Below are 26,951 nucleotides of genomic sequence, written 5' to 3'. Positions count from 1 at the left end.
GTGCTACCTCGGACGCTCTAACAGCTGGGCGCCCCACACCAGCTGTTGTGTGCAAAGTGCGGCGCGCGTGTGACCATTGACTGCCGAGTTTCCCGTCATCAGCACACGCGCGCCGCGAAGACAACTGACTTTTTGACTGTTTGTGTAAATAATGTATATAGTATATTTATTTAGCATTTATAGTGTTCACTTTTAATGTTTTTATGCAGTGTATATCTATTTTATGTAGTGTACTATTTACCTCCCCCCATGTCTTTCTTCTGTCCCCTCACCTCTTTTATTTCATTTCTCCCACCTGCCTGCGATCCTTCTTTCCGCTGCCCCAGCTCAGGTGCCGCCGCACGTGATGGCAGATGCCGGGGCTAGCAAAAATCTTTTACCTTCCTTTTATGGTATTTAAATAAACCACTACCACCACCACGACAGGAGAACAGGGTGTGTAAATTGTGCTGTGATTTTTTTTTTTACAAATGCAACAAAAAATGATAACCGGCTTTAAGGTGATGATTGCATTATAGTTTACTGCGTTTTGAATTTTCGGCTGAGAAATCGCCAACGTGGAGAAAGCCGTGAAATTTTCCGAAGCACAAAGGAAAATTAGAGCCCCGTCTTTGCTCCTGTTGTGTCTACGCGAGTACTAAGAACTGCTATGAAGCCCTCTCAAATGCACGTCAACCAATCTGCTTTCTTTAGCCGACCACCGCAAAAGGCGCTCGCGCTGACTCCCTACTTCTTCAGAGCTCAACAGCAGGAAAACAACACGACTTTGAACATTATACCCACTACGCGGCATCGCAGGTTATAATGGCAGCTGAGAAAGAGGTTTTAAAGCTCCAGTCATTGCATCCGGACAGCCAGTTCGTTCTCCGATATGGTGGGCAAATTTGCTACGACTCCGCGTCAAGAGGATATACGACAAGTAATTGTCCCAATAATAAGGCAGTTGGCTGTTGACAAAGGCAATTGACAAATGGGGATAGAACTACGGACACCACAGAAAGGTGAAAGCGCTCGCGTGTACGCATGGCATAGCTCGTGGTCCTGATGCCCGACATGCATAAAAATGTGTAATCGAAGAGTAACAGACGGTTCTAAGTTTGCACTTGTGGTGTACGACGCTCCGTCCCCTTTTGTACTGCGCTGAAAACTCGCAGCGACCGCGTCGGGGAACGGGAAGGGGGGAGAGGGGGGAACGGGAAGGACGATGATAAAGGCGCAAAACGATCTCCGTTTGCATATGTTCTCGCTCTTGACATGTAACCAAACTCGTGCCTGCAAGGCTCACGCGCGCGTTCTAGCTTGAACAATCTCTCAATTCGCTGCTCCTTCTTTGCTTGATACTAATTCCTGTTTCTCCTGTTCACCCTCCAAACAACCTCGATCTCTAACTCCCGCCATCCCACTTGCTCTGCTCTCAGTTTTTCGTAAAAATGCACCCTATCCCATCGTCGAGGTTAGACGTAAGAATGAAATGCTCCGCAGTATACGGCGGATCCTCGACACTAAGCTACACCGCAATTCACTTGGAAGCAGTAATTACTGCGTCCTTTTCAGTCCATATGCAAGGAGTTTAAACCAAGGGACGGCAAAATAATTTCGAATCCAATTACCTCGCCAATAAATGCTCCTTTCACTGAGGGACAAACCCCAACACTGGCAAAAAGTTCCACAGAATCAATTTTTACTCAGAAGAAAAGGACAAAGTTATCATCGGTACCTTTTTAAGGAATTAGACACTTACAATAATGCTCCATCATTAACTAATCACGCGCACAACATGTGCACATTTCTTATTGTGTAAATAGTTTGTGTATACTACTTCTCCCCATATTCTCTCTTCCTGCCCCCTCACCTCTTTCATTTCATTTCTCCATTCTGCCTGCAATCCTTTATTTCCGCTGCCCCGGCTCAGGTGCTTCAGTATCGATGGCAGATGCCAGGGCTAGCGAAAACCTTTTCCTTTCTTTCTAATTAGTATTTTAATAAAACCACTTACAACTACTACTACGATACGACTAGCAGCTGGGCAACTATGGTGCCTTTCGGTAAGCCCGCCGCAGAGCCCGGCCACTACATTTGGTCTTCCCTTGTTTCTGAAAAGGTCTCTCCCCCCCCCCCCCCCTCACCGCCCACGGCGGAGGCGGGAGAGGAGGAGAAAAGGTCAAGGCCTCTCTGCTTTTACTTCCTCCCCTCTTCTCTGCCTCTGAAGGGAAAGAAAAACGCGTTACTCCCTTCTGTGGGAGCAGACATCGGACCGGCGGCGTTCTTCCCACAGCAGGGGAAAAAAGCGCGCATTGAAAGGGAGCAGTGCTCCTCTCGACACCGCGCGAGATTTGAGCGACGTTACCCTGCCGCGTTCCGATGGAGGCGAAGCAAACAAAAGAATGACGGTCGACCTGCGTAGCTGGGCCAAATGCGAATTACAATACTGAATAAAAAAGAAATGTTTAAAAATTTTCCGTATAAATTCAAAAAATCACGGATATAAAAGACCTATTTGCTATTTCTCAATAAATTACAATACAATAATGCCCTCTCTTGCGCCAGGACTCCTTCAAAGCGTAACTGTTTGCCTTCAGTTATTTTATGTTCGTCCCCTCATGGGCGGTTCATATTCTACTCATTTTACATCTGTACTAAATTACTGCCAACTTGCTGTGATTTTCAGGTGGCATATTCAGCGGCTACATGTAGTACTACATGTATTTATAAGCAGTGGACGGGGTGTGAGATTTACATAACGTCGTCAAGGCTGCTCAAATGGCAATTATCCACGACCAAAATTGTGAGATGAAACCCTATCAGATTTTACTAGATTTAAGACTACAGCAATATACGCCTTCCCAAGTTTTCAATTGAAGAGGTATAGGCTCAGAGGGGTTTTAGATTTTCTCAGAAGACACGACAGAAAAACCAACCGAATTGCCGAGAAACACAGTGTTCGCGCGAGCCTAGAAAAACTCTAGACTGTCTGCCATAGATATTTCCAAAGATTTCGCCGTGTTATCAGGCTCTACTGTGACTCGATGGAGTGCGAGACGTCCTGAGTGTGAGACATCATGTGCAATGTGCTGAGCTAAACGACAAGAGCCTTGCTGTGCCATAGGGGTGGTCCCGTGGCGCTCGCCACCCGTTTCGTGACTGAGCGCTGCCAGCTCTCTTGGCGGTAGCGAAGACTCCGGGTCAGGCGTCGGTGAGAATAAGAAAAAGCGCTTTATACACTATTTACAGGGATTGTACAGAACAAAGTCGGTACGGGGGCCCAGAGCTAGCAGAAAACGCGACTGTTCTCGCACAGCGGCGACCGGCGAGACTGCAACGCGTCAGATCATCTCACTACACTCGTGAGCAGCACTTGACTCACGGTGGGTCGGTCTCTTCCTTCCAAGCTGCAGCGCTGGGGCTTATAAAGCCCAAGGAACGGTTGTCACTCAAACGGGCCAGTACAAAGGCAGCAGTTGACGGAACTACGAGAGGTCCAACCAGCGACCACGCTGGACACCCGCTTCAAATTTGCCGCGCGCGGTCACTTCCAGGGGAAAGGGAAACCGTGCCTCGTTGTCCCGCAGCTCGCTGCACGTTTGGAGTTCCTGGATGCTTCGGTTACCTACCGGTTGTGTCTATTTTCTTCTCTTCCCTAGTTATAATCTAACAGTTCAATAGTCATATTTAACACAGCGCTACCCCTGCGCACTTAATTAACGCCCCTATGCATAATATCCTCTCCCAGCCGTCGGGGCAATGGGTACATATCACTCCTTCGGCCGTGCTCTCCCAACACCGATCCCAACCGCCTGACGATGGATGAGGCCGATGCCCTCTGCCTCTTGGATGGAGGCGGGCGTAAGCGCCCACCTTGACCGTCACAAACGCTCGAGCAGCCTCGAATGTTGACGCATGCTGAAGAAGCTCCTCACTGAAGCCACCACAACGCTTCATAGGCAAGACAAGGCCTCGTCAACGTAGAGCAAGTCCTGACGTCCTTCAGACGGCGGATCCGAAACGAGCATCTCCGTCCCAACCCCCCATGGGACGGCCAACAACCGGCGATTCCTTCCTCACGCCGGACCCTCCAGTACTTCGGAGATCCGACAGCATCACGCCTGTCCTCCAACAACCGCATCAGAACAGGTTGCCACGACCTGCTCTGCTCCTCCTCCTCCCGGTGAAAACACAGCGCAGAATGTCGCACCATCTACCATCTCCGCGGAGAACTCCACCGCCCTAGAGGAAATGGCCCTGACTGCAGCACCCACCGGGACACTCCCGAAGCACCCCTGAACGCCGAAAACTCTGCTGCCTCCTCCGATCTGGACACCCCGCAAAAAAACCGGAGCTCCGGCAATCCTGCCAGCACCCAACCGCTCCCAAGGCGCCAGGAAAGCGTTTTCGGCAGAAGACTTCAGGCGCGCTGCTCATGCTTATCAAAGCAAGAAGTCAACCCCCCCCCCCCCCTCCCCCGCCGCAGCTCCCACTCCCCTGACAGAGCGGAGCCACCTGGAGCAGGCGTGAAAAAAAAAAAAAAACCTCCCGGGAAGGGAAAACCACTAACTCGCCTCCCCCCCCCCCAACTCTGCGGCGTCGGCTGCAAGAAGCGAGCATAACCTCTCCCCGTCGGCAGCACGATTCTTTGGGCGGCCGCAGCAGAGGAAAAAAAAGCGGCACAACCACCACCATCTTATTCTACCCAGTGGGAAAGAAAACCAACCTCCTCGCCACCACCAGGGAGGCAGTTGCAGCAGCCCTTTGCAAGGGCCCCACTGTCAATCAGCGGCGCAATGTGATCGCAGTCGACATCGGTGCAGCGGCTGATCCCCAACTCCTCCTCGACATCGACACCATACGTGGGGTGATGGTGCGTGCCAAGGAGGCGGGCGGACACACCTGCTCCGGCATGCTTTTCCGAGTCGACCGTGCCTTCTCCGACGACGACATCCTGGCGGGCATCGAAAGCAAGGTGCCTGTCCTCGGCTGCTCTCGAAGAGGAGGAGACGTAATCATCCGCTTTGCCGGGCGCGAGCCACCACAGGAAGTGGCCCTCTTTAAGACGAGTTCGGCCCCGCTTCCCGCGCCTACTGCAGTGCATTCAGTGCGACGTCTACCGACATGCCACTGCTGCCTGCACAGCCAAGCTACTAAAGTGCCTAGAAATATACTGGCTAGTGTGCGCAGCGCGCGCGTTTCTAACTGGAGGGCGAGGACCCCGCCGCGATGACTGCGCGGAGAGGCCGCAAGGGGCGTGCCGGTCGAGTGGGTGCGCCTGTCGTCTGCTGTCGCGCCGATGCCGCAGCCTCGCGCGATTGCTTAGGACGTGTGATATCAATGTTTGACAGGCATCATCTCTTGGATTGGGAAGCTGGAAGACGCTAAACGTGAGCAAAAACGTCCTGTGATGTTAAAGGCTAAGAGGCAATGCAAAGAGAGGACGTGTTTTGTTCCGTTCTGTCGAAGCGGTTATCGGTCTAACGAAGAAAAAGTGTCTTTGTTCACTGCACCGGCGGACCCAGCACGGCTTGCTGAAAGTGCAAATAAGATCAAGAGGGCAGACAGAAGGCTGACACCGAAGGCTGTCGTGTGCGAAAAACATTTTGAGAACGAATGTATCGAAAGATCTTTTAAGATTGCGGTGAACGGCGTCGTGAACGAACTCGCCCGAGAGAAGCCACGACTGAAGACCGATGCTTTCCCTAGAGTATTTGAAAATTACCCAGCTGATCTTGTGCCAAAGAGACGGTGAAAAGGAAGGTGCGAAACATTTGCGACCAAGGACCGGCACCTAAAAAACGGAAGGGAAATGTCGAGCTGGTGGATACCGAGTTGTGCTCTGCAGTCGACGGTGGTGATACGTGGGTTGACTCGCATTGCGTCTCTCGTGGAACCGCCTCGGAGGAAATCCAGAAGCGTTCTGATTCCGAGCAGACAAATTGCTACAGGACCGATGTGTGATAGCGAAGCGATACTGCAGTCGCCATGCTCAGGTGATCTTCGGCACCCGTTCGACGCAATTCTGATTCCGGTGACATGGATGAAGTCGCCGGCTGCGTCAAATGGCGCTCTCACTTATGCCTGTTGCGAGACCGAGGCTGGTGACTTCTCGACGCTATTCATCGAAAGAATGGTGACTTTTGGAAAACCCTCGCGTGAGCACGGTTCTGTAATTGCCACAATTTACTTCCAAGGAATAGAAAAGGAAAAGCGCGTGCTTACAGCCCGCCATAAGGCAGAGACATTAATCAAAGAAATGGCTCTGCGTGGTCTCTGCAATGGATGTGCTTGCTGAACACCGATGGAACAGGAGAGTCATGCTTGCACTGCAGATATTTACGGAAGCTCTCGCAGAACAATATGCACAGAAAAAAGACGAAAGATCCTTGGAGAGTAAAAAGAAAATTCAAGAATTTTTCTCGTGCTCTGAGAAAGACAAAGAAAAGCCAGGCCCATTCTCAGCAGCAGGTGACTGAAGTGAAGGAGCTCTTGAGGCAAAAACACAGTCAATCCCGAAGAAGCAGCAGTTAGCTGTGAGAGCTTGTTTCCTGGCCGCAAGAGGAAAGTCTCTGAGAGGCACGCCTATGATGATGCCTGGATTGTGCAATGTTTGCTAATGAGGATGCGGAGCCCGAAGCTCTACGAGCACCTTCGGAAGCAGAACAATATGACTCTGCCTGGACGAAAATGCTTGCAAAAATATCTGCAACGATTTAAGGGTGGCTTTGGTCTGAACGAGAAAGTTTTTGCGATTTTAAGCGAAAAGACCAAAAGCATGGACACGTTCAGCCGTCACGGGGACCTGCTTGTGGATGAGATTAAACTCTCGGAACATCTCAGTGTGAAGGCAGCCGGTGAGTTTCAATACCAATTCCAACATGTCATTCCTGTAGCTTTAAATTAGTTCTACAATTCACGTAGAAAAGCAAGATTCTATATGAGAGTCAATGTTCCGCATGATGCGTAATGTGCTTTTTTGTAACAATTCAGGTAACATTGAAGGCTTCGTGGATCTTAGAGATTACACGACCAGTGACCACAAAGGTGTGCTTGCAGACCACGGGATGATTGTGCTTTTTCAGCCTTACACCGGTAAGTTGTTTCAAATGTGCCAGCTTTCGAACTTAAGGCATCAACAACTTGGTCATATACCTCACCCCATCATTGGTCTTGCCCATTCTTTAGGGAGCTGGACGCAAGTCCTTGGCGTTTTTGCCTCGAATGGAAATGTAAAGCAGACACACTGGCAAAAATCGTAGTCGAATGCACGGTCCTGGCTGAACAAGCAGGCTTGTACGTTGACTCCGTGACGTGTGATGGCGCCAGCTGGAACAGGAGCATGTGGCGGATATTTGGTATACATGGTGAGCAAGCTATAAATTTCACTCATTTGTTAATACTGTCAGCCTGTGTGTAAGCATAATAAACTTCTTAAAAGCGAAATTTCACAATTACTTGAAATCTCCACATAATATTTCTTAAAATGTATATAAATTATAGGCTGCAATGAATTCATAATAGTGCAGTGTACGTTTTATCTGTTTCCATACTAATATATACTCAAAAGCTGCCGCTGCGGTAAATATAAAAATGTGCTACTCTATCACACTCTAAGCTGTGTAGGTGAAGCCTACACAGTGTCTTTTTGTTGCTGGCTTTTAAAGACATTGTTCTCGCATCATTTTGTCGTTAGCTAATGTACAAAACATGTTTTGAATAGGTTCTGCTACTCATCTGAGAAACAGCACGAAGCACCCTGTCGACCCTAAAAGGCAACTTCTCTTCGTCTCAGACTTTCCACACCTCCTGAGAAATGCGCGGAAAGGATTTGTGTCCAAAGGCTCCGTCTGGCTACGTTCACAGCGGTATTATCGAGACAGCGTGGGAGTCGGACCACGACAATGTCACGCTGAAAGCTGTGCCCAACATAACAAGTTCACACCTGAAGCCAAATTCATTCGAGAAAATGAAAGTAGATTTAGAATTTCAGCTTTTTGGTGATCAAGTGATCAGGGTACTCTATGTGCACAGAAAACGTGTACATTCTGTGTACAGGATTGCGGAACCAACCGAGGAATTCGTCAAGCAAATGAACCGGCTTATCCGCATAATGACCTCTAGGACGAGCCAAGAGGCTCTGAAGCCTGGAAATACAGATAAAAAATTCCTAGAAAATTTTTTGCATTACCTAGACGCATAGCAGCGGCATGCAGAACCAGCTGGGGGGAATTTCTCACTGAAAACACGGCTTGTGGACTAAGGGTTACGATAAGAAGTACATTAGACTTGCTACCTTACCTTAGCTCCACTGAAGGATACAACTACTTCTAACTGGAGGCACAGCGCACGAAGGACAGGACAAAGAAAGAGACAAACACAGCGCTGTGTTCGTCTCTTTCTTATACCCCTGTCACACGGGCATTTCGAGGGCCCTCGAACCGATAGTCGATCGACTCAAAGGCGATCGAGCGCTGCTACACGGGCAGTTTCAATGGCGATCGAGTCAATAGCCTATCGAGTCAACGGAGCAGCACGGAACTCCATCGAGATTTCGAGGATCTTCGAGCGCCCAAGGTTGCTAGCGTTGCTTCGAGCGGCGCTGAGCGCACTTTCGTACACTCCCTCCTTTATCCCTTCCCTTACGGCGCGGTTCAGGTGTCCAAAGATATATGAGACAGATACTGCGCCATTTCCTTTCCCCAAAAAACCAATTATTATTATTACACGACACATTCATGGTACAAAAGCATGAACAAACATTATTCGCCTAGACTGTAATGCTAGCAGTCTGTACAATAATTATAAAATCGTATCATACTGGTTTTAAGCGCATTATTCGCATTAATTTGGCGTTGCGGTCATTGCGTAGTTTGCGTACTTTGCGTTGACAACATGGCGGTGCCCTGCCCGCCCGCTTAATGCCTCGCTAATGCCTGAAAGCAATATCGTGTTCTAAGCTGTTGTATTCGCCTTCGATTTGCCCATTCTTACCCTCGCATAAAGTTTCAAGAGGCAAATAGCTTTTGTTTTCAAGATAACATGGCGACTTCCCATGTGTTAAGCCTAACGAAGCAGCGTTCCGACGTAGTTGGACTGGCTTGGTTTTGGCTCGTCTTGTATTAGAGTGGCTACAGCAGTGTCTGCATCTGTCCGTCGCGTGCGTGCAACTAAAAGGGTTTGAAACGACAAGCGCGTATGCGTGCATTTAAGCATTTCGTACACATTTATAAAATATTTTTGTTATTTTTGTAAAATCTAAAGTAGCGATTGTGGCGCCACACAAGCGTAGCGTGAGACACAAGAACCATTTCAATGGCCATTGAGATTTGCCGTGTAGCAGCGACACAACTCCTTCGAGTTCGATGGTGATTGAGAATCTCGAAGACCCTCGACTCGATCGGCATTGAAACTGGCCGTGTGACAGGGGTATTAGTCCCGTCCTTCGTGCTCTGTGCCTTGAGTTAGTACCATGTACCGACTAGCCCAGACAAACACCCTATTGCAGGTACTTCTTCACATCGCGTTTGAGTCAGGACAAACTGGAAAACGTTTTCGCCATTATAAGGCAGTCATCCGGTTGTAACGACCACCCTACCGTGTCACAGTTTCTGGTGACTGTTAACTTAATGTCGTTTTATAACCTGGCAAAACCACCGAGAGGTACGAACTGCTCACCAGATGTTATCAAGTCACTCTTGAGTGAAGCACCTTTACCAGTCTAGCACCAAGGCAGCGCCACTTTTGAACATTATTGATGATTTATTTGACCATGGAAATGTTGATGAAGTCGAGGAGGCAGTTGATAGTGTTCTGTTCAGAAATGACCATGCCGGGTACGTAGAAAGGAAAAGTAACCCTGCCTTGATCTACTATGCTGCTGGCTATGTGGCGAGAAAGACAATCGCAAACAACGCATGCCCGCAGTGCGCACCTTGCCTTTGTGTGACACCAAATGACGCAAACATGGATGAGAGTTCTCACTTCACGGCTCATTTTGACAACGGTGGGCTTTTTTACCCTAGTCCCGCCCTGTCCACTGCAGTCAATCTAATCGCGGACGAATTCATCGCATTCTTCAGCAGAAATGTTCTGCATGATGAGAGTTTGCTAGATTTCGCCAAGTGCTTAAGTTCATTCTCACTGCCGCAGCTTCGCTGCTCTAGCCATGAGCGGGAAAATTTGTCCGAAGTGGGCAAGTTTTATGTCTTGTTAAGGTTCAGATTTTTTGTCAAGAGCCTGAACAAGGAAAGAGAAGGTCAAAGGCAGCGACAAAAACTCCTTAAGTTGCGCCATTGCCAGTAGCGTGAAGTATGAATAATTCTATATTTTGTCCTCTTCATGTAGCACTTGATTTGTTATATAATACTGTACACTGTTGTGTGAATAAATTTCGTAATTTACGTTACATGAGTGCTGTAAATGGAGACGAACCAGATGTTTGATTTCATATTCATATGTTTTCAGATATCCGTAGATCTCATGCACCTAATTACCACTGGCTCGACTCGAACCGACTGAGTGCTTAAACAAAAAGTATGGTGGGGCAGCCTAAAAAGAATGTAAACAATTAAGCCCCTGCCTGTGCCACTACGTATAACAGGCTTGAGTGCTTAAACAGTGGTATAAAAAACAACTTTTTAGAAGCTTGTTTATTCTGAATGAAAATGAGAAACAGGTTAAATTGCTGGCATGTTTTGGGCATGCCAGTCTTTACGTGCGGCATCGAGCTTCAGTTCTCAACATCTCGCTATCTGGTAAGTGGTAAGTTGAATTACAAGGAAGCTGTTGAGATCGGTGGAGTTATTATAAATCGTGGTTGTAATATTCTGGGTTAGAGTCTTCATGAGAAAGAAATAAGAAAATGCTTGTTTTTAATGTTCTTCATTGTGAAGCACAGCTGTTCTAAGATTTTTAACGGAAATATTATTACCTTAACGTATGCGACTCTAGTAGTTTTTTTTTTTAAAGCAATGTAAGTTTTGTTCATTTTTTAAATGATCTGATTGAGGAAATTTTCATTAAGTTCATTATTCGCCTTCAACAAAATCGGCCCTTTAAAGTCATTTCCAAATATCAGCGTGTATTTAAAATTAATCGAGGGTGGCGCTTTAACTTTCACTGCCATAAGTTCTCGATTTCAACTTTTTAATTTCCAGTGCAATGAGCATCTCCCACGTTCCTTCAGCTAGTGTGCAGTTTATTGCTGAACCTTATTGTCATTCTTTATTTGCACTTCAGTGTGGTCCAATGAAGGCTATGTGGTAAGGGGCTTTGGACTTTCTGAAATAATTTTGCTCTCATGAGCTTAGGAAATAAAAAAATCGGTTGCATGGTTAGTATCGAGTTTTTTTGCGGGCGAAAGCAAACTGCTAGAATACGACAACAAATTCATCTATATTTGGTACTGCAAAATGTGCGCACAGTGAACGAGCTCGCGTAGTTCTTATATTACAAAACATTTATTTTTAAAGAGCGCTCCAAATACGAAAAAAAAAAGGTTTGCTTCGCGCTCCTCCGAGCGCGCGTATCACGGCGCGAGTTGAACGCAGATGCACCCACCGAGGGTAACTCGATGCCAGCCCCGGGTGTAGACAACTTAAGCGACGCCGCCGTATTGAATCACACGGGATCAGCGGCGCTAGCGTTTGTTCATGCTCGTTCATGCTCTCGGCGCGCTTCAAAGTGCTTTAACTTGAACGGCATTTTGCAGCGAGAGCTACACTGGGCTACCAGTCGAGCATTTCGCGGTACATGGGAGAGGCCAGTATTCAATATGGCGGGTTGTCTACACCCTGAAGGGCGGCGCTGGCATTGAGGCACCCTACACCCACCCGCACAACAGCGCACCAAGCGGGCGCCGCCGGACATCATCGACATCGGGACCTTCGCCTAGCCCGCGCTTGCCACACTAGCCAGTATATTTCTAGGCACTATAGCCAAACCACGCTGCCTTCGCTGCGGGGACGACCACCATGTGTCGCACTGCGAAGCGGGCACTCGACAATGCGTCAACTACCGCGGTCGACACATATCCACCAAACCACGCTGTCCCCGCTGGCAGGAGGAACGAGCCATGGCCATTGCTCCCTTGAACTCGGACGCGCCATTAACAAGGCACGAGGCTGCAACAGCTGTCCGCAGCTCAAGGAAGACGGGCAACACTGCCGCTAAAAAAACAAGCCCCGAAACAACCAGCACCAACAACGCTGCACCCAACTTCACACAGGCGCCCAACGACGTGATGCGGGAGCCCCGCGGCGGTGCTGCACACAACACTGCTCCGCATGCCAGAACCGGCGCCCGCTACTACCGAGACGTCGCCACCGGTCTCGCCTCACCTCCGTCCAACAAGCAGGACGGACCTGACCATCGGGACGCAGTGATATGTGCCCTCAGCGCCGCTGTTCGCGCCATCATGGAGCAGCTTCCTGCAACATCCCCAGCGCGACTTCTGTGCAGAGGCGGCTCTCGCCGCTCAACAATATGTCGTCCGCAATGCGTAAGAATTGACACGTGTACTGCCCGCGGATCCTTCAGTGGCAGGCTTGCCACTGAAGAACTTTGATGTGCTCGCGCCGAAGAAGGCTTCATACCAGGCTTCACCGGATACAGCAGCGGTACCGAGTGCGCGCCTGACATATGTGACAGTGTGGCGTGCCTCGATCCCGCTCATCCCAGTGGTGCCCCGCGTGCTGCGATTTACGTTCGCTCCACACGTGAATGGTTTAGTCAGCGGTCTCATCGAGAGTGCTGCCATCACCGTGCGTGTTCGTGACACTGCCGTGGCGTCGGTGTACGTCCGTCCGGTGGGATCACCGCTTCATCACCCGTCTCTCCTCACACCTCCCCAAACATCAAATTATAAGTGGTGACTTCAACTGCCATCACTGGACTCCAACACCGCCCAGGGCCCTGAGCTCCTAGACGCCATCTATACAGCAGGACTCTCCCTGCTCAACACCGGCAGCCCCACCCGCATCAGCGCAAGCACCACACCCACGGCCATCGACCTCACTCTGGTGTCGCAGTGCTGTGAGTACTCCTGGCGCACAGAACCCGACACTGAAGGATCGGACCACTTCCTCATCGATAAACCGCCGCCAGAAAAAAAGGTCCATTCCGTCATTTCGTGGTCCCGTTTTCGCGACCTCTGCTCCGCCGAGTGCGAACCAAGTGACTTTTTCGTGCTCATTCGAGACTCGACCCAGTCAGCCACAACGCGCTGTGCGGTAGCACTTCGTGCACCCGTGCCCGACGTGAAACTGCTTAATCTCCGTGCTGCCCGTCGTAAGGCGCAGCTGCAGCGTCGTCGTGCCCGTCGTACCAACAAGCCGTAGCACTGGACATTCTATAAACGCCCGGATGCGGCCTGCAACCGACACGCCAAACGCCTTCGACGCAGAAGCTGGATCAACCTCTGCCGGGCACTCGACAATCCTCGCTCCCAGTCCCGTGGCTGCCGCATCTTCTCCGCTATGCTCCAGCCCAAAATCTCGCGTCATCCCGCAGTTGGCATCGCTGTCGCACAGGGAATCAGTGCCTGCGCTGTTGCCGAGCTATTTGCGGATATGTTCTGCCCACCCTTGGTGAGTCAATCGCCTTGCGACTTCCTCGCCCAACCCCTTCCCATCTATTAACACCATGTCGCGGTCATTGACCAGCTCTGTCAAGTTGATTTCACTATTCATGAGTTGAACTATGCCCTAGCGCACAGAAAATCCAGAAGTGCACCAGGGCAGAACGGTATTACATACCAGGTGCTATCCAACCTCGATTCTGCTGAGCGCCAGCGCCTCCTCGACGTCTACAACTCAGCCTTTCGCTCGGGGCAAATTTCTGCTGACTGGCTGCAAGCTAATGTTATCCCCATATTGAAAAGGGGCAACCCATCCAAAAACCTCAACTCTTATCGTACAGTGTCACTTACATCGGCCAATAGCAAAATAATGGAGGCAATGGTGTTGAGACGACTCGAATGGATCGCGGACACCATTGGCGCCCTGGCCCCACAACAAAGCGGTTTCCGCCCTTCTCGTTCCACATCCGACTGCCTTTCTGTAGTTGCCGCGCTGCTGGAAGAAGCCAAACACCGCAGTCAAGCAGCCTATCTGCTTCTTTTGGGCATCAAGAGTGCCTTCGACTCCCTGCCACACCCCTCCATCCTTCACGCACTACAATCCATCCATGTTTCTGGCAATCTATTCAGCTATGTCGAAAGCTTCCTGGCGAACCGCTCTTTCCGCGTTAAATTGGGCAGCGCCTATACAGCTCCGATGGCTTCACACGGCTTCACAGCTTCACACGGCTTCACACAGCTTCACACGGGAGTGCCCCAGGGAAGTGTACTTAGCCCCTTTATTTTTAACCTAGTTCTCAGCAGGCTCCCCCATTTCATCCCACGCTCCCTTTTCCCGAAGGTTCACATCTGTATATATGCAGGTGGCCCTCTTCTCCAAAGGCCCCGCACTCCAAGGCAAACTATTCCGTCAGCAGGGGCAGCTTGCTCTCGAATCGGTTAACTTCTTTGTCCCTTCAGTCGGGCTTTCCCTCTCGCCACCCAAGACAGAAGCCCTCCTGTTTCATCCACGAGCCGCTGCCCGCAGCCTAACCCCCCTCTCCTACTGAATGGCACTCCCCTACCGTGGCAACAAACCGCTCGGTATCTGAGACTCATCTTCGACTGCAGGCTCACCTGGCGCCCTGCAGTCAACAAGCTGAGAAAAGAGGCAAACGGGGTGGCAGTCATGGCCAGCTGCCTACTGGCTTCAGGACAAGGCTGCTCCCTTCTCCTTGCCCTATGGTTCTATACGGGCGTAGCTGCAGCCCGCATTCTCTACGCTCTCCCCTTTTTTGATCTCCGCCAGCACCCCTGGCGTTGGTTGGATATCGATCACCGCAACGTCATCTGCCGCCTCTACCGCCTCCCGCGCTCCTCCCACATTTCGGCGACGTATGCTGAAACTGCAACATGGCCCGCTTCTCTTCGCGCCGAGCGCACAGCCCTCAACGCGGTCGAGTGCATGCGCAGAGCCCCGGGCTCCGAGCACCCCCTCCAAGCGCTCCACGAAGCCCCGCATTCCAGAATGGGACGCGCCGTCAAGCTCTTCCGCGCTCACATTTCGCAACCACCACCACGCGCTCCCCTCCACCCTACCTGCATCAGCCTCTCCGAATCGGGCTCTCTGTTCCGGGCGTGCACTCCAAACACAACACACCACTCTGCGCAATTCGCCACGAAAGTGCTGCGCTCATCAGTGAGGATCTGGGAGGACGCACCCTACTCTTCACAGATGGCTCCCTCAGCAACAGGGCTGATTCTGCCGCAGCAGCATGTGTCGTCCCCACCCTCGGCATTGTATGGCAGGTCCGCATTCCCCACCCTGCCTCTTCAACCGCAGCTGAACTGGCCGCTCTCCATCTCGCAGCGGATATCCTCCTGCAATGGAGCTCACTGCGTTCGGTCGCCATCCTCACAGACAGCAGAGCTAGCCAACTACAACAAAAGCGCCTCAGTCTCTCGGCCCAACAGTCCCTTCACTTCAAGCTGAGCACTGCACAGGAAAGAGGCTGCGGCATCACTCTACAGTGGGTTCCAGCTCACGTTGGCATAGACGGCAACGAACTAGCTGACGAATATGCTTGTCCTGTGTCCCCCGTTCCAGTTGTCGTTTTAAGTGTGTAGCGCGTTATTCAAACCAAATGTATAACCAACTAGCCCACATTGCTGCCTTGCTTATGATAATAAGGCTCATGCGTACTCCACCCCCATCTGCGGCAGCATTTCCGCATTTGATGTTGCACGCCTAGCAATCCACAGGCGCGCATTTGTTCTCCATCCTGATGCTCGGGTTGCCTCCAGCACCGCTCCCCGTCCCCTTCACCTACGAGACTATCCCCCGTATTCACAAACTGGCCTTACCTTTACCTTACTTTAACGCGAAGGGCGCCTTTCAGAAAGGTCACTGAAAGTGAAAGGTAAGGGAAAGGCGAAGCTGTGATTCAGAAATCCACCTTTCGGCAGCCTTACGGAAAGCGCCCTTACCCACAGAAGAGGTATGGTAATGAGGCTAAAGAAATATTAATGTTTGTCGCATTAGTGGATGTACTGATAACTTATTTTGTATACTATAGAAAGCAGTTAAACTTATACTGGAGCTGTCATAATCATTCAGTAGACGAAATTAACTAGCCTGGCTGAAATTTTTACGCATCTTTCCTCTTGGTCTAGCCACAGTGATAGGCAGCCGTCGCTACAAGAAGCTTTATTGAGTCGACGTCGGTGTTTTTTTACTGTCGTGTGCCTCTATCGTGGTGTGTTGTGCTTGTGCGCGTTTGTTGTTTTGCGCTGAACGTCAAGAGTGTACCTTTTCTGAGGATTGTTGACCAATGCGGCGATGCTGGTAGAAGGGACAACTGCGATACAAGGAAATTTCATCCCATAGCTGCTTTGCTGCCGCTGCCTTGTGCGGCTCGGCCTTGGCTTTCGCAAGATCCACTGCTGAAGGCGTCGCGGAGATCGGGCATATCTTTATTTTATTATGGGACAGGCTCACAGTGAATGGAGTGACGACAGTAGTATTTTTATTATAGCGCTGGCCTGTTCCGAGCGCCCTCAGCTGCGGCATCGATGAGAAACTACCTACCAAGGCTTAGCGACGAGCAGGGCAGTCAGGAAGCAGCGTAGTCCGTCGCCCGGCGCGACCGCAGGCGTGTCGCTGCCGGAAGGTGGTCTCTTGCGCAGGCATGCTGTCATTGCTCGAATATTGCAGACAGACTTTCTGACAGCATGGCTGTTTTGTTTTTTTCTGGAGCGAACGTGAAGTACACCAAGCCAGCTGGCCGGCCGGCCTAGCTGAATCCCGTGCGCCGGCGTCAAAAAATGAGCTGGAGATTGTTCTTGACGTAAATAATAAAACATGGCATAGAAAAATGTGAAAAATATATCATTTTTGTGGAGTACTGGCCAATAATGAGTTGCTGGTAAAAGTGACGACTGTGATGCGAGCAAATTTCTTGCGAGAACCGCCTCGCAGCTTCTGTTGGCCCGCCGTTGCGGTCCGGCTCGCTTGGCGTCCGCCAGCTCCGGTGCCGAAGGCGTCCTGCAAATCGACCGTATCTTTAGTTTATTGCGAGATGTAGCTGTTGACGGCACAGTGATATCAATAGTGCGCCATTATTACAGCGCAGGCGACTTCTGAAGCGCTGTGCACTGCTGCATCGATGCGAAACAGGCTATAGGCCTAGCGGCGACCAGGGCAGCCGGGCGCAGTTCGTAGCGCGGCGTCCCCGCGGGTGGTGCTGTAGCCGAAAGCTCGCTACTTGCACAGGCATGCTTTGTCGCTGCTCGTCGATAGCAGGCAGTCTTTCTGATAACATAGATGTTTTGCCTTTTCTGGTGCGAACATCAAAGCATGACACCGGCCGTGGGCGGCGCTTGAGCCGAGCTACGCATCGATGCTTGCCGATCGGCGTTTCCCTGCTTGAAGTGGAGCGGCAGTTCGCAAGCGGCGACCAGCGCGGCGCACCGACGAAGTTTTCGCACATGTCTCTCGTGCTTAGTTTTTGCATATATTCGGTTTAGGGAAACTCGACCAGTGCCGGATTCAATCGATACCACCGGTAAGGATACATCGACAGGGTAGCCGGCGACAACTTGGAAAGTTCCCGCACCGTAAAATCGAATGGTGGTGAGCAGTCGCAGCGGCACGGGGCAACCTCGTCCGTTAGGCCAGCGGTGCAGCGGCAGCACAGGCAAGAGTTCCAGCACGGCAGGCTTCGAAAAGCGGTACCTCGCGAGAAGCTCATCGTCGAACAGCTCCATCGGGTACTGGCGATCCCTCAGCACTCGCCGTGCCGGCTTCGCACGATGGGGCACATGATCGATTTCTTCCACTAACTCCGTGAACTTGATGAATCGGAAAAGCGGTCGCCGATCGTATTCGGTTGCCATGTCGAATTGACGAAAGGTGCTGCTAAAGGTAGGCCAGGGGCTACCTTTGCGAACGCGCCTTTTCCGAGGCCGAAAGGGCGGCTAAAGGTGCGGTTTAAGGGCAAGGTTGGTTTCTGAAACCCGGAAAGGAGCCGTAAAGGTAAGGACCTCGAAAGGGAAGGTAAAGGTCGGTTTGTGAATACGGGGATGACTTCCGCGAAAGGGCCCTTCTTCGCATAGGCTGTGTCTGGACAGCCGAGCGCACCCACCGCCTACGCGTCTAGGCACTCCTAGAGTCACTAAATAAAGACTAGTGACTCTAGCCACTCCCTTTTGCTCCAATTGTGGTGCTGTCGAGACCCTCCAACATCTGCTCTGTGCCTGCCCTGCTTTTGCCAACCCCAGGGCCACAATGCAGGAAGGCTTCCGGAAAGTTGGCCTCCCATCCAACAGCTGTGAAAACCTGCTCTTCCCCCCGGCCCCCGCGAAACAACGCGACGCGCCCTGCGCCTCCTCCTTGCTTTCATTGAGGAGACCCACCTTCGAGAGCGTCTCTAGCTATTTTCGTTTTTTTTCTTTCTCTCCCTGGCTTCCCCCTCTCCCGTCAGGCCTGGCCCTTCGCTCACTCTCACGCCTTCTCCCCCGTGACGCGGCGTGCAGCGAGCACTTCCCCTCCTCTCTACCCTTACCCCCACCCCACACATAGACAGCGCAGCGACCATCCCCTCAACAGAGAGAGATAAATGAAAGCGCTGTGCCCCCCCCCCCCCCCCCCCCTTCCACTCCCAACAAGAATCAACTCGACTCGCTGCACGTTGGTCCCTGCATTTTTATTGAGGCAAAACGCTAAGGCGACCATGTGCTGTGCGATTTCAGTGCACGTTAAAGATCCCCAGGTGGTCGAAATTATTCCGGAGCCCTTTCAGGTGTCCAAAGTATATGAGACAGATACTGCGCCATTTCCTTTCCCCCCAAACCAGTTATTATTATTATTATTATTGGGCATGTCGCTCGCCGATCCTTCTCCATAGGGCGGCGTTGCCTTGCGGCGCAGCACCGGGGATTGTCAAAGGGGCGTTCACAGGATAAATTCTGCATCCTGTAGAAACACCCGCCGCGGTGGCTCAGTGGTTAGGGCGCTCGACTACTGATCCGGAGTTCCCGGGTTCAAACCCGACCGCGGCGGCTGCGTTTTTATGGAGGAAAAACGCTAAGGCGCCCGTGTGCTGTGCGATGTCAGTGCACGTTAAAGATCCCCAGGTGGTCGAAACTATTCCGGAGCCCTCCACTACGGCACCTCCTTCTTCCTTTCTTCTTTCAATCCCTCCCTTATCCCTTCCTTTACGGCGCGGTTCAGGTGTCCAACGATATATGAGACAGATACTGCGCCATTTCCTTTCCCCAAAAAACCAATTATCAATTATTATTATTATCCTGTAGAATTGGAATCCGGGCGGGTTGCCCGGGCATAACAGCCTGCAGCTCCAAACCCACACATCTCTGAAAACAATTGGGTTTCCAGGATGATGTAGGTAAAGCAACATCAGGAGTGGATATGTGGCGAATGGAAAAGAGTGGTTTCAAAAGATGGATGGAAGTTCTTGTCGTGCTGGAATGATGGGATTCTTTGTACACGTCACCCTAAATGCAATTTACACCGACCTCGTTATTAACTTCCCACGTTAAACCAAGAGGCGGGAATTAATGACACGGGGCTGATTCTCCACTCGTGGAGCTTGTCTCCTTGACTGTATTCAAGATGCCATAAGCGAGGAGGTTGATCAGGGCATTATCGAGAGAAAGAGAGGTCTTTAATGAAAAACAGAATCTAACAGGCTTGAATATTCGCTGACAAGCAACTCTGCGTAGGGGAGGGAATTGGGAAGGGGAAAGAAGGGTACTAGAAAAAAGTGCGATCATTGAAGACGATTGTAACGCAGTAGTTCACTGCATGATGGCTTCTTTGGACGAGACCGCATTCAGTTTCTGAAGTCTTGCGCATGTACAGCGGGGTGATCAAGTGTTCGGGCAATTTAGAGTTTGTTTAAAACAACCATACCGTCTAAAAAGGTAAACAAGAATATAATAGCACCTCGCTGCTGTCTGTAGCAGCCTAAACGACCTAGTATAAAGTGCAGTGTGAGGGGCACTTGGGTGACGGACTGCATGCAATGTTCATAGTGCCCACATTTTTTGGCGCACGCTGGACATTCATTTATTCAGTATCCACAGCGCCCGCAGGCATTACATTGGAGGGGGTGGGGGGGGGGGGGGGGTGGAGGGATACAAAGTTAAAAAGCAGGCCAGACACGTGAGCTCGTTCCACACGGTTATGAAATACTCATTATACACAAAACAGTGAACAACAATGGACATCGAGAAAAGGAATACTCAGAGGCACAGTCAACACTCAACTCAACATCGAAAAGAATACATCATTCGATACAACGCTGACAACAATGTGAGACAACTGGTTCAACTCTAGAATTGTTTTGGGGAAAAATGACGTCTAAATACGGTTGTACGGCAAGAAATTTCGTGCACCTATTGAATGATGGTCCGTACGTTCAGCGACATAGTAAGATCGCTTAATACATTTATCTCTTTCTATCATTACCGATGAATGGTATACACAATGGAATAACTTTAATCGTAATTTTCGTCTTCTAAGTCCAACAGCTCCCAATATAATTCTTGTTTTACTCTTGTAGCGCTGAACTGCCATTCGTAATTTCCAGTGACAATGCGTGCAGCCATGTTCTGTATACGCTCTAATTTTATCTTGTAGAGAAGAATATGTAGTTCAGTCTCAATTCAGCCGTTGTCACAATACGGGCTATCTGCTTGCTTGAAACGGTATCGTAGACTGTCCGTAAATGCAACATTTAGACGAAGGCGATGATAAATTGTTTCTAGATGACGCGGAATCCCGAGCGGTAGCCTTGATTTGAGCTGTGGATCGATGGAATGGAGAAAGGGGTAATAATGACTTGGCAAGTTCCAAAGGCGGTGTTTTTTCATCCAGGGCATATTATTTAGCGAGTTGGGACGCATCTGATTTTGTGAAGAAGATGCGCTTATAGTTAATCATTATCATCAGCCTCACTGCGCCCACTGAAGGACAAAGGCCTTGCCAATACCTCTCCTGTTAGCCCTGTCCTTTGCCAGCTGTGCCCACCGTATGCCCGCAAACTTCGTAATCTCATCCGCCCACCTAACTTTCTGCCGCTCCATGCTCGCTTGCCTTCTGTCGGAATCCACTCCGTTACCCTTGAGGACTAGCGATTATCTTGCCTTCGCATTACATACCCTGCCCAAGCCCATTTCTTCCTCTTGATTTCCACTAGGATGTTACGACGCTGTAAACCTTTGAGGGCCGCTCGTCTGCTCTCTCGTTGGCCAGGATGCCGGAGTAAGCTGGAATCCATTGAAAATTTATACAGTGGCCTTCAGCAACAGCCAATTGGTGCAGGTATCCAATGTCATGAAAAATTGGCTGATGATTTGTTCTCTCCAGTAGGTTGTACAAGGTTTGTAGCGCTCCTTGCGAGTCCGTGAAGATTGCCCAGTGTCCTGGGTTACGGCGCAAGATATAGGAGACAGCTTCTTTTATTCCGTATAGCTCTGCTAAGGTGGAGGATGTCCTACGCTGTAGGAGCCATGAAAGTATTTCGCCTGATGAGGGCACATAAAGGCCGCATGATGAGGAGTCGTGAGAAGTTGAGCCATCAGTGAAGATGTGTGTGTCTTCCAAATACTGCTCAGCTGAGCAGCTTGTAGCAGCGCAGCCTGTGGCCTGCCGTCCATCATAGTGACGCCCGGCATGAACTGCTTCATTTCAAGAGGTGACAGTGTCCAAGGTGGAAAAGTTGGAGCCAGTGGCTGACTGGTGGCAGAAACGCGCAATAGCTGCACAGCTTGACCAAAGCCGGAATGGCTGCGGGTTATATGGAGTTGGTGCAGGAATTGTGTATTCCCTTGAAGTACACGACGTAGATGGGTTAGAATCATTACCCGTGAGGCAATGACTTCGAGAGGTAGACATCCTGCTTCCGCAACTGCTCTCGAGGTGAAGGAGCTGTTCGGGGACCGGACAGATCCGCAGGCAGGTGTTCCGCGCTGCCTCCAGCGTCCTATTTGTTGGAGGCAATTTCTGCAAAATCTGTAACTATATCGCAAGAGCCCATCAACATAGGCCTTGTGAAGGAGAACCATTGAACAATAATTACAACTCCAACGTGTTCCTGCCATAAATTTGAAGATGCTGCTGCTATTCTCGCAACGAGCTTTTTAACGTGAGGTGCCGAAGAGAGGTTTGGGTCGATGACAACGCCGAGGAATCGTTGGATCCGTACGTACACTGTAAAAAAAAATCCGTCAAAATGACGGGAAATACCTTGGCAGCTCTATTTCCAAGCATTTGACCGTTAAAATGATGGCACCCCGTCATTTTAAAATGACGGTGCTTTTTCATCAGTTTGATGTTTTTCTTGTCAATCTGAAATACAACTGAACCGTCAATTTGATTACATTTGACCATCAAAATGACGGCAGAACATCATTTCTAAATGACAGTTTTTCCATCATTTTGACGTCTTTCTTGTCAATCTGAAATACAACTGAACCGTCAATTTGATGACATTTGACCATCAAAGTGACAGCAGAACATCATTTCTAAATGACAGTTTTTCCATCATTTTGATGTTTTTCTTGTCAATGTGAAATACAGTCAAACTGTCAATTTGATAGCATTTGACCGTAGCAGTTACAGCAAGATGTCATTTCTAAATGACAATGTTTTTTCCTGACTTCGATGTCATTTTTATCGATTTGAAAATATAGCCAAACTGTAATTATACCACTGATTGTCTGCGATGGCAAGCTGTCAATTTTAAAACTGTTTTTATGACTTCAAGACTTTTTGCAAATTTGAAATTATCTATAACTGTCAGTACAGCATTTGGCCATCAAGGTAATAGCAGGCTGTAATTTCGAAATGACTATGCTTTTAACCATTCCAAAATTTGGCTTGTCAACATGAAATGCAACTGTGTTGTCAGTATGATGGCCCAACACGACAAGTCTCAACATAATTCTGTGTCAATATATAGTGTGGTGAACCTGACCACATGAAAGTCACTTGCAGTGGGCAGTACCTCATAAACCATGCAACAAAAACAAATTTACATTTCTACTTGCACATTTATTCATAAATTAAAGTGCATTCAGCAGGCTCAGCAACTTTGGTGCGATTCCGCAGGCCCTGCCTTTGCCGCGCCCTTTCGTTGGGTTGCTCTGCCCAAGGTACCTGGAAACAAAACGAGGATAGAATAAATCCATGCTCCATAAACTGTGCCAATCACATACTCTGCCTACATGCGTGAAATGCCATGAATGTGTGAACTGCACTACCTTCTGCAACACACAGTATTACGAAATTGAAAGACGAGATTAAAATCAGGTAGCAACAAATGTGAGCACACTAGTAGTGCGCTTAAATAGCTACATATACATGCACTAACAATAGATGATGTACCTAAATGTAACCATTATTATAACTCGTAAAAACAGCCCACAATTGCACATACACACCGTATAGTATTTCTAGTAACAATAGGTGCTCATCATGTACAGGAACCATACACAGAGTCTAGAAACCATAACTATGCAAGAGCATTTTGCTGCATTTCAGTGTTTTCAGCTATCAGCCGCAAACATAGGTCAGTATTGATGTAACACCCTGATGTCCAGGTATAGGCTGCAATTGCACATGTGGCAACCATGCATACATTTAAAAACCTCATTATCATGCCTCATCATCTTACCATTTGCACAATGCTCATTCTAATTTCTGTGCCCTTGGCCACAAATAAGCGGAATTTCACACCTGAAATCTTCTGAGCAATCAACAAACCTGTCACGATGATGAATGTCTTAATTTTTTTTCTTTTACACTGCAACTGTTGACACAAAGGGCGGCCAACTTCTCAGGTGCCAACATAACAGACTTCACGATGGCTCTTTCACCTGTCCATTTCAAGTACTGAGCAATTCTGGACAAATATGGGATCACAGCATAATTTTTTTTGAAAGGGGCTAATAACCCTGCCAGCCCCTAAAAGATCACCAGGTGAAAGGGGAAAGTGCCATGTAATGGTTGTGACAGTACCTGTGAAGCTGTCCTGCCTATGTGTCACGTCTCCCGTTTCAATGCAAAATGAAATCTGACATTCATCATTGCAAAAGGTTTGTTGAGTGCCCAGAAGGTGAGGTAGAGAGCTCTACTTTCTCGGGGCTGATTGTACACAGGCTACAGCGAGCACTGCATCAATGGTAACAAGGGAAACTGAGGCCTGTAAAAGTGCAGAGAGGCATCCGGCAACTTGCCACATGTGTGGACGCAACCCATAGTCAGACACACTGTAATGTTGCACTAGGACATTAGCCAGTGGACACGATACATAGTAGAGCGACTTAAAATAACTGCATTTACACTTAATCCTCGCTCCTATTTTTCCTGACGTCGGTACTTATAAAAGTGCTGCACACATTACATTTAGCAATAATTGACAGTCGCCCGTCCTATCTGGTTCTTCGTTCTAGCCCCTTTCTTGCAGTAGCCAACCAAAAAAATAAGCAAAACACTGAAAAGTGTTATCTAGATGCACTCACAGGACACGTGACCAAGTTTAGACAATGCAAACTGCCAGGCTTGTGCATTCATCACATGACAATGATCAAATCCGCAATTCTGCAAGTGTCAGAATACCAGAACTGGGTGCAATTTAAAATTAAAAGTCCGGCCTTCATCTCGCAATTGCCAGAGCTAGCCAATGTGCAAGGCTTGTTAGCATGTACTGCTGGCAAGCAGCACTATGTCAATAATCTTACCATTCTACTTTCTAAAGACGCCTGTGACTGGCAAATCACCATACAGGTGTGCCAAAAAAGCAACACGGTGCTGTGCCAGAGAACGAAGAAATGCACGAGAGGAATGTATGTGACGACATCAGAATTTCAGGGGAACAGGGCAGAACTGATCATTTGCAGGCACTGGCTAAGGAGGGCGAGTGCCTTTCCTCAGGAAAAAGAAGCCTGCTGCTCACACTATTGCCTCGGATTCCGATTGCTTATCAAACGCATCATCCACATTCACTCATTTACCTCTGCAAAAGCTCCATGGTGAGGGGGCAGTCGGGAGGGTACGCAACGTTGAACACAAAGAAGGCACCAAGGAGGAGGCCCATGGCCTTCTCAAGACTTCTTGTAGAATCCACTGCAACGATGATCTTCTTTATGTCCCCCATGCTTGATCCTGCAAGGAAAAAAAATTGGTCACACGCAAACGCTACCCACTAAAGGGGTGATCTAATAATTCGAGTAACTCTATGGCCTTCGATGTGTACACTGAGAGAAGCCGAATTCAAATGTACTCGTAAAAAGCCATACTGGGTCTTGTTGCTAGGCCTTATGGTACCCTGGCAGTAGACAGACACATGCAACATGCCCTCCCTTATCAGTGCTTTACACGCCACTAATTATATCTGTTGAAGATGCTTGCTTCATGTAAACATACTACATAGAACTTGTTTATGGAAAAAGCTTTACAAATATTGCACGACAAAAAAGAATTAACTTTGTCGACAGAATACTTCGTTTTTTTTTTAAATAATGGGGAATAGTGATGAGGTAACGAAACTTGGGCAAGCACCGAGGCAACTTTTCAAAGGCCCTCCATTTTGTACCTAGCCTGCCGTGACATTGATGAGAAAAGCCAAGCTCAGCTTCGTTCATGCTTTCTAGCAGAACATCATGCTTTTGGCAAGTCAAAAGGCCGCACATTAGTCTCGATGAACTCTGGCATATCACCTTATAGGGCGGAGATTGCCCCACCCTCCCCACTTATCAACAGTACTGCTACTGAGTTCCAAATTTTTTGTACACTCTAATAAGAATGGAAAACTACTGGCCAAACTTGCACATTGTTATCATGTTTAATTATTAAACAAACTGTACATACATAAGATGAAGCAGCAATTAAGCCTTTCATCCAGGGCTAGCCTCATTCCTAAGTTTTGAATATGTCCTACTAAGTAGAGTGAAGTTACACAAAATCAGGTTACATTGTAGAATAATAAAATACACTGTACAAGCCATGTTTTGAGCCAAAGTTCTATAAATGACAAATACATACCAATCACACCAAGGTGCGGAGTTGTTGGCAGTCCTTCCAGCCACCCTTCAGCTGCATGCTGGGATTTCACAAGCCACATGTTATTAGACTCCAGAGAAAACATCAGTGATCAGATACATGCATCTCAATAATAAATCATAACCATACTTCCAACGATCCTGCTGTCATCAAGGCACTTTCTACACCTCGGGTACAGTATCATTTCAGCAGAAATGGATGAAAATGCGGTATAAAATTACAAGACTACAAATTTACTTGATTCAATAATTCCCAGCTAATGGATACGCCAGTCGAAAGAAATTTTTGGCCCTTGTTTGAGGCTTATAGGCAATAAGCTATAAAAATGAATAGAATTTATTTGGAAATAACTATTGCTGAAATAATTAGGCCCATATCTTAATGCTATACAAGAATGAAACTGCACACTATCAGTACACGAACTAAACACTGAGCTGCCCCATCGCCACCGGACACCGACGTATGGGGCTCGGTGTGCCAGGAAGCGAGGAACAACAAAAAAGAGAGCGTAAGAAATAAAACAGAAAAAAGCTGATCAGTGCACGAAAAGTAGTCTGCTTTTTATTGACGAATACTTTTACGAACCTACGACAGTAGTGCCGACACCATGAATTCAAGGGAGCTGCAGATGGCCAGCATGGTAGTCATAGCACATGTCTTGGCCTGAATTACAACTGAAAATGTAAAAAATGGTTTTTACGACAATTTTTACTGCCCATTAAGCCCATTCATAAGGTGTTCTGCATTTAAACAGAGGCGCATGGCGCGCTAGAGCTCGACCAACTCGATTTCGATCCTTGGCCCGCGTACCAGTAATCGTAACCG

At 48.9% G+C, this 26,951-nt stretch overlaps 1 protein-coding gene and 1 pseudogene across 2 annotated transcripts in view; one reads left to right on the top strand and one right to left on the bottom strand.

Annotated features, from left to right (window-relative positions):
- Window positions 1-26,951, bottom strand: part of LOC144109957 (uncharacterized) — a 215,122-nt gene that overhangs the window by 128,850 nt on the left and 59,321 nt on the right. The gene's annotated exons all lie outside the window — the stretch shown is intronic.
- On the top strand, window positions 5,393-6,280 carry LOC144110853 (uncharacterized; annotated as a pseudogene).

The sequence above is a fragment of the Amblyomma americanum genome, chromosome 11 (assembly GCF_052857255.1).
Source record: "Amblyomma americanum isolate KBUSLIRL-KWMA chromosome 11, ASM5285725v1, whole genome shotgun sequence".
NCBI classification, from domain to species: Eukaryota; Metazoa; Arthropoda; class Arachnida; order Ixodida; family Ixodidae; genus Amblyomma; species Amblyomma americanum.
This window is presented reverse-complemented; position numbering and strand designations above follow the sequence as displayed.